Genomic DNA, 8643 nt, shown 5'->3' with positions numbered 1-8643 from the left:
AAAAAAAAAAAAAAGAAGGTATTATTTATTTCTGTTGTGACAGAAGAAAACCAAGAATTTTTAGCATCCCCAGACAATTGTCAGGCTTGTCTCTCATTTCCTGATTCTGCTTTTTCCCAAACCCAGACTTACAGATTGATCCCAAGGGATTGTTGCTTCCTCTGGAGTCCTCCAGACATTCCTCTAGAGTTACTCCTTGAAAACTCCAACCCAAACCCTAATTTTCCTACTCATGCTTCTAATTTAAATATCCCCATGTCTAGCCTGCATCAACTGTACACATCCTTACTCTGCATTACTGCCATCTCTCTGAACAGTTTTTCCCCAGGATTTTCAGACCTGCATGAGTGGAAAATTGGCCTTTCCAACACTTCTTTTTTTCAATGTTGTAGCAACATCAACTTTGAGCAGCTCAGTAAATGGATAGAAATTAAAATTAAAATTATAGTACATGAGCAAATGCCCCATCAAACCCAAATCCTTCAAAAGGCACAGACCTGGAAATTTGTCTTAAACAAGGAAAAGAGTAAATACTGATTCAACTGTCTGTTAAATGCAACTGGAAGCATTTTGCTTCCCAAATTTCCCTTTGCAATCTGTGAGATTTCTCTGTGTTTGGTCTCTTTTCATACTTTTCCCTCCACTCCCACTGCACATCCCATCACTTCCCAGCAGCCCTGGGTGGGTGGATGGTCCTTCCAACCTCATAGAACAACTCTTTCCTTTTTGGTTTTGCTGAACTATGTCACAGATCCAAAAATGTCACAACTGCATTTGAAAAAATGAATATTTTTTATCTCTGTCTCCCTTAAAATTTACATAAAGTGATATGAAACTTTCAAACTTTTTTCTGTGGGTGATGCTGAGTTATCAGTGACCACAATCCTCTGGGGAAGGCATGGACATCTCCAGCAGTAATCCAAGGGCATTGGGTGAGCACAGCACTAAACAAATTCTGAAGTAACCAGAATAAAAGAAGAAAGAAGATTATTTCTGTGTAATAATATGGAAAATACAGAAAACCTCAGATGTTTAACACATATGTGTAATCCACAAGCATTGACATCTGTGCTTCCTGCAGCATTTTCATTTCATCAAATCATAAAAAGGAACCCAAATCCAGGAGGGACCAAGAAACTCCTTGAGGAATGAGAGTCCAAGGTTCCATTTGAGCATAAAAGGGTGAAAAGAATGGATCCTGATAAGCATTTTTTTGTAGTGCATGGGCATAAAGCAGAGATAAAGCTTGGGATCCATCCTAGAGTACAAACTGAGGACTCCCCTTTCCTGGCAGAGCACCAAACCAGCAGATCTGTAACTTCCAGCATCATTTCATCACTGTGGAAACCTGGATTCCACCAGATGAGGCTTCCTGCTGAAACAGTTGTCATTTTCTTGGAGGCTCTGGAAGCAGAACCAAAAGCATTTTCAGTGTGGATGGGAGGACTGGGGAAGGTGGGGAAGGAATAATTCTTGAAAAAAGAAAAGCATGGAAAACAAACAGGAATTTCTTAGTTAAAGCCTTGTTCCAAGTACAGAGTCAGATTTTCTTACCTCAATTTTGGAGAGGCAGCAACTCCCATTCCTTCTACTTTCCTGGGAGACAAAGAGGACTCTGGTCAAGGAGTGGATGTTGGTGCTGCATTTTTGCCAGGATGTGGCAGGGAATGTCCTCCTGCTCCAGCTCAGTCCCAGCCTTGCCTCAGAAGGTGATTCCTCATTCACCAGGGAAGTGCCACTGGAGTATGACAAGTGCCATCCCCAGGGAGTGATTTGGAGGACTCTCCCCAGGGAAGTGATCCATTGGGATGAGAGGATGTGCATGAGCCTGACAGCATCTCCCAGCTGGTCACCCTTACAGGATTCCTTTTTTTTTAAGGACTGAGAAGCTTTGGCAGCCAGCAATGCCCATAAAATCCCTGTTACACAGGGCAGGGAAATGGGAAGGACACGCTGCCCCCTTCACTGTGCCCTTCAGTGTAAATCACAAACCTCAAGAGCTGCTTCTTCAAAAATTCCATCCGGTTTTTTCTCCCTTCATTTTGATTTCCAGCACCTCAAGCAAACAAGCCTGGGGCTGGCAGTGAGCATTGTGCCTTTTGGAGCAAGATGAGGAAAGCCTTTGTCCTGGCTCTGGAGGGCAGCCAGAGCAGAGGCCTCTGCACGGAAAGACATGTGCCTGGAGAAGGCAATATTTTGTCATATTTTCCCCCTTTTGGTCAGTGTCCAATGTCATATCTCGGGTCACCTGGTGCAGACAATGAAAAAGAAAATCCCACAAACATGGGAATAGTTGCAGAAGGCCAGAAAGAAAAATAGGGAGGAAAAAAATCAATTTTCCAAAAATAAAACCTTTTTCAAAAAGTATATCCAAACAGCCAGCACTCAGCACTGTGAATAAAATTATCAGACCAAATAAATATTTTATGCTGCCATTCTAATTGCCAAAAAAAGAAGTTAATTTCTGAAGCAAAGTTTCCTTTTTTTTCCATCTTTATTTTTAAACCCTTAACATAATGACTGAATGCCTAATACGAACTTGATAAATTTTTAAAAGCTTTCTTTGAAAAAAAAAAAAAGAATTCAAAGCTGAACTTGAGCAGGAGACCACAGGGAAGTGTCTAATCTTTAGTCGGACGCCTGGCACAGCCCCGCTCCGGCCGGTGCCAGCATTGCATTCTGACAGAACAAGTGTTGCATGAGATGTGAAGGATGACTCCGGTCTGCCGAAAAACCCTGGAGCAGGTGTTCCTCATCCTCATTTGCAATGGAGCATGGCCCCTGGCTCAGTGAGCTGGAGCAAATGCGCTGGCAGGCCCCATCATGTACCTGCGTGCTGAGATGCACTAATGATAATGGATGCAGGCCTATTAACCAGCCCATTTGTAATGGCACACAACGCTGATTGCTCGGGGAGTGAGTCAGCGCCTTTCCAAGGGGAGCGGGGCATGCCGGGAACCCATGATCCTCTGAGCATCCCTCCTGCTCGCCTGGGTCTACGGCTCTGTTAGTCTTTATTTAATGATACAAATGAATACATGATCTGCTACATGATTATACACCAAGATAAGGCGCTGTGGGCAGCGCTGGGCTGCGGCTCGGCGCCGGATCCGCGTGGGTCTGAGCGGTTCCCTGGTTGGGCTGGGCTTAATCTGAGAAGCGCCAACTCCACGGAAGAGTCAAGGGTCGGACAAGCACGCCTAAGCTGGGGGATTTACAGAAAGCTGCTGCTGATCTTTGAGTGAATATTTTGGTGCATCTAGGGAAAAACATTCTGCTCGGCTTCTACCCTTCATTGCCTGGCTTTCCTTGGGAGGGAAATTCCTCCAAGAATAACCTTTAAAAACACCCACCAGGGCTTAATCGAGGTTTGCATTGTTCTTAAATAACTCCTCTGATGCGTTTTATATAAACGACTCTTGCTGAAAGCCAGTTCCCTGTTTGTGGAATAATGAGGGAGCTCAGAATGGACGCTCCTGTAAAAAGCACTCGTTAATAAATAGATCACATTACTTGTAGGTACTCGATTCCAGGGCCAGCTTAGTTAAACAGGCCCTGTCGGGCCAGAATATTGCAATCAGCAGAATACACTGTAATTATTATTGTAAACTCAAGGCCTGGATTTGCTGTGTTCTTGGCAAGCCCCAATAAGCTGTTTACGCTGCCGGTGCTGCAGCAGCTCTCTGGATTCCTCTGCAAAATGTGCAAAAGGGCTCTTTTGTTACTTTTTTTTTTGCAAAATAGGTGGTTTGGTTGCCAATCTGGTCTAGCAGGCAAATCTCTTCAATTATTTTCCTTAATAAAATGCCCAGCAGACAACACATGGAAATTTATGAGAAAGATCAGCTCTTACCTGAAGTTGTAACAACCACTTTGTAGAAGTGCAGTTCCCTGTGCAATGCTTCACAAATGAAGCTGTGTAAGCAGGAAAAAAATGACAATTTGTGCACATAAATTCCTGCATTAAAATTATCTGGCCCATTCTCATGGCTTTACACCACTCCAATAATGCAAACAACGAGAAAATAGCTTAAAAGTTGATTTAATTAATTATTTGAGTATCTTTATATCGCAAAGCAAGTATATCCCATCAGCCAAATTGGATCCAACATTCCTAATTTTTTTCTGATTTTCACTTGGCAGTGAATGATTTCAGTTTGAACGACCATTCAGCCAAAAAAAAAAAGAACCAAAACCAAACAAACAAACAAAAAAAAAAAAACACAAACACACACACACACACAAAAAAAAAAAAAAAAAACAGTTAGTATAAAAGAGGCATATACACATCACACTTTCACAGTGGTCACATAAAGGCCACAAATAAATGTCCACATAGATAAAAGCAAGAGAAAATCATATTACAGGAAATTGGGTCTGCTGACCCAGGAAATATCCTGTCTATAGAGTTCATAAAGAATATGAGAAGAACTTGGCTATTAAATGCAACATCCCAATATTCCCAATTACCCATATAAAATTTTGCTGTTCTGATTTTGCCTTTGCTCAACTTGCTGCTTTAAAAACCCAACTTAGCAACCCAATCCCCCACCCCCAAGTCCTCACAACCCCCTTTGCTGGCAGCCATCAAAGGGGCTGGAATTTCTCTATATGTATTGTACAGTATATTTCAAAGGAATTTTTCTGCCATGCACAGTATATCAATACTCAATGTGGGAGTAATTTAACTTCTTAATTTATTGCAGCAGTAACAGCATTTTCAAACTGGTCATAAAATATTCTTGTACTCTTCTAATCTGGGTTTTCAATGTTCTATAATGGGAATTCTATGAATAATATTGGGAAGTGAGAGATATTTTATACGGTATCTCTAAGGGAACAGTGTTATTGCATAAAAGTTAGGTGACATGGGAGAGACTGATAGAGGTGGTGTTTAAAAAAAAATTTACCCTTCAGGATTTGTCACATGAATAATAATAATTTAGTGACATTTTTCCTTCCTAAAAATCAAATCTGCTCCAAGATAGGGTTACAAAAATATGTTCTAATTATGGATGGCTCTGAAGCATAGAGAGCAAGCACAGCAAGTATCAGCTATCTAATGGCCATTGTGAACGAGCCAAATACCCTCTCCTGTCCATTTTTGAATATATTCTGATTATTTTTGGTATCTTGCTATTATTAAGACCCCAGTGAGATCAAGGTCCTGCTGTAGGACGTGCCTCAAAAACAACAGGCACCTGCTGGAAGGATCTGCACTCACCACCCACTGCAGAGAGGCGAGAGGAGGGAGAAGAGAGAGGAGAGTGGAGAGTGGAAAGGGAAGAGAGGAGGAGGGGGAGAAGAGAGTGGAGAAAGGAAAGAAAAGAGGGGAAAGCAGAGAGAAAGGATCACTCTCCTCCTCTCCCAGCGCTGAAGCTGCATTTCCCCAGACCATAAAGGAGGGTCTGCAATGATCCAGGCACAAAATCTCTCAAATCTCAACCCATGCTGCCTTTTAAGAAGCTAGATGAAGATGTTTTCTAGCCACATTAGAGGTGTCTTTCCAGGGAGGGCTGCATGATGCTCAGAGGGCCTGGCACTGCAGTGCTGCAGCACTTCCAGCAGTGCTTGGCTTCCCTGGAGGCTGTTTTTTGAATTTCCTTCCAAGGATTTTTATCCTCTGATACTCCCTAGAGGTCAACAACAGCCTGTCTCACACCTGTATGATTGGCACACAATTTTGTTTTGGCTGCAAAGAGAACTTTGTCCTTGCCCTAAATCAATGTTCAGCCCCGAGCTTTCCTGCTTTGCAGAGGCAAGGTGGGCAGTGCTCCAGAGGGCTGTGGGCTGGCATTGCCTCCTCTCCCCATCCATACCCACTGCCAGGAGCTCCAAACTCGAGGCAGCACCCTGGGCTCCTCCACCCTGCACACCCAGACCCCAGTTTTTCCATGAAAGCTTCCTTTCCTTGCAGTCCTGGAGCAGCAGGTTTCCCGTTATTGTGCTTTCTGTTCTTCAGCACTCCTGGTGAAATTTATTGTTGTAAAGCGCCCTGAGCACACTGGCAGGGAAAGACAATTACCCAGCATTTCCAGTCTCAGAGAAGTGTAATTGTGATATATCTGTGTGCTACCTTCCAACACAGTCCTGTGGGCTGGGTCTCATCTTTCCAATTCCACACAGATGTCTTGATGCCCCTGTCCTGTTATCCCTGCAGGTGGGGGCTCTGTCCAGGCTCCTGCACTCCAAAATAACCATTCCATAGTCAGACAGGAGTCAGGGACTTGGGATTGAGGCACAAAGTGCAACGGAGGAACCACTGTCATCAGCATTTCTACTCATTCTAGTATTATTCAAGTCACATCACTTAAATGAGAGCTTTTCCTGAACCTTGTCTTTGGTGTAAAATTAGAGGATTCTGGGTAATTTTTGGTGGAAATGCTTTCCTGGGAAACATCCACTCCTTGGACCCAAAGCACAATAAACTTGACAATACAGTGAACCAGTCCCTGTCCAGTTTTCCTGGGCCATAATTTTTGGATAGAGACCCAAAATGAGCCAAACCCAGCAAGGTCAGGATCTCAGGGCAGAGTCACCATCCCAGGGCACATCCCTCTCAAAGCCACATGAGGAGACCGTGTGTTTGGAACCAGCCAGATGGAGCAGATTGTTCTGGTCAGCCCCTCAGCAGCTTTCGTGGTCTGTACCACAAGCTCTAAAATCAGGGATGAACCAGCAGCTTCTTCCCAGCACACCCTGATGGCAGAGGAAGGATTTTTTGGGACCTTAGTGAGGCATGGAGCTCAGGGAATGAGCATTTTCATGGCAGGCGATGTGGCTTTCTAAGGCCCCAAAATATCAGTGCATGAAATGCTGTCTCAAAACACATAATTTCCACCATTTTTTGTGGTTTTATTTACTGCCATTTGGGCATTTTTTGGGACACAGTTTAGTGATGGAGTTGGCAGTGCTGGGACAACAGCTGGACTCAGTGATCTTAGAGGGCTTCTCCAACCTAAACAATTCTGTGGTTCCAGGATTAAACACAATTGCACAAGGATCCCATGGGACTGGCCATCCTGGACTGGTCCAAAGGCCCATCTCAGCTCCCAGGGGCCACACCCAGGGAGGGCTGGAAGAGTTGGAGCAGGGAGCAAGTTTCCTACAGCTGTGCTCTCAGTTCCTGGAGATTTGAGTAACAAACTCAAAACCGGTAACTTTTGGCCCAGCTCTTAATCACAACATTTTATTTCGCCCTGTCCCCATACAGGAGCCACCTCCCTCCTTATAGTCTCCTAATATACCTGCAGGTGTAAATATCCTATATATTCCTTTCAAATAATTTTCCCTAATATTTCTTCATAGAATTCATATTTTTTCCCCTTTGACACTGCTACTGAGCCCTGACTGCACACGAGTGCCTGTATACAAATGTCCAAGACCAGGCTTGACTATCCCTAAGCTGATCTCTCCATTCCCTATAATCATTAATTATTTTACACAAGAAATGCCAAGCAGCTGGAAGCTTGGGAGGAATCGGTTATGAGCTGACTTTAGAAGGATATGGGATGGATGCAAAGGGCAGGTGGCAGAAATCCCACATATTTTCACCATCACAGAGCTTCACATCAATCCAGTATTTTTTTTGCAGGACCCAAAGCACGCCTGCTGCTTGGTCTGAGACATGAAGGATCTCGTGTCTGCTTTTATGTGTGTTAGCCCTGTGAATTCTCCTAACTGTGAGCACAGCTGGGCTTTAGTTCCCCCTAAAGCTGACCAAAGGCAGCAGGATTTCCAGCATCACATCCATGGCTTTGCTCATGTGTGCACCCAGACTTGTGCACACACACATATGGAAATTTTTCCACCAAAAAAAAAGTTTCCAGGTAAAAAGAAGCCTCTGAGGTTACCAACAGAGCAGGTTAATTGACATTTTTTCAGTGTCACTGCTTGTGCCTTCTGGTATAGATAAGGCTGAGAGGAATAATAATTTTCCTGCTTGGTTACCCATTTCCAGAGCTGATGGTCAGTGGCAAAACATCTGGAGCTCAGTGAGAGCTCCCTTGAAAAATTAAGAAAACTCCGGAATTCTAAGAGTTTCAACAATATGTTTCAAACAACACTTCAAGCTCAAATAAATTACTTTTCAGACAAAGCAAAACAAAAACACTTTTGCAAGACAAAAACATTTTCCTGGACTATGTCCAAGCTTTGCATTTGCCAAAACTTGAAGTTATGCCCGAGGGAGAGCAGAGTACCTTTGGCACATCTGCTGAAATGAGGAGAACTGTGTCTCTGGCTATGGTGAAGGAGCAGGAATTTAGCAACTTAAGCCTGCTTTTTGGGGTCAGGAAGCACAGAAGAAGTGATGAAAAGCAGCCCAAAGCAAGAGGAGAGCGATTTAGTTTCTCTTCCATGAGGCCGCCTCAGCAGCTCAGGGTGGGGGAGAGGAGGGGGGAAGGAAAAGGAGGGAAAGCTGAAAAAAAAAAATTAACAAAAACTGAGGGTGGCTTGGCTGGAGTGTTTAGGGTTGTTTTGGTTTTTTTTTCCCTTTCCCATCTGCAATGGCTTTTGTAGAGATATCAAAATCAAGAAGAGAGAAATCGGATCAAAGAGCCTGAGCGGCTTCGCTGGTAGCAGAAAATACCATTGGCACCTCTCCTTAGGTAGACCAAGCACCGCACGATTCCTCGCTATTGT

At 43.7% G+C, this 8643-nt stretch overlaps 1 long non-coding RNA gene across 2 annotated transcripts in view; it reads right to left on the bottom strand.

Moving 5' to 3' along the window:
* Nucleotides 1-1204: 1204 nt before the first annotated feature.
* The window catches only part of LOC135305912 (uncharacterized), a 46826-nt gene continuing 39387 nt past the window's right edge, over nt 1205-8643 (bottom strand). For both annotated transcript variants that reach the window (XR_010366903.1, XR_010366904.1), the window contains exons 2-4: nt 3854-3915; nt 1555-1596; nt 1205-1404 (exon numbers count right to left, since the gene is read on the bottom strand). This is a non-coding gene — a long non-coding RNA (uncharacterized LOC135305912). The remainder of the gene's footprint in view (nt 1405-1554; nt 1597-3853; nt 3916-8643) is intronic.

This window comes from Passer domesticus, chromosome 8 (genome assembly GCF_036417665.1).
Source record: "Passer domesticus isolate bPasDom1 chromosome 8, bPasDom1.hap1, whole genome shotgun sequence".
Taxonomy (NCBI): domain Eukaryota; kingdom Metazoa; phylum Chordata; class Aves; order Passeriformes; family Passeridae; genus Passer; species Passer domesticus.
This window is presented reverse-complemented; position numbering and strand designations above follow the sequence as displayed.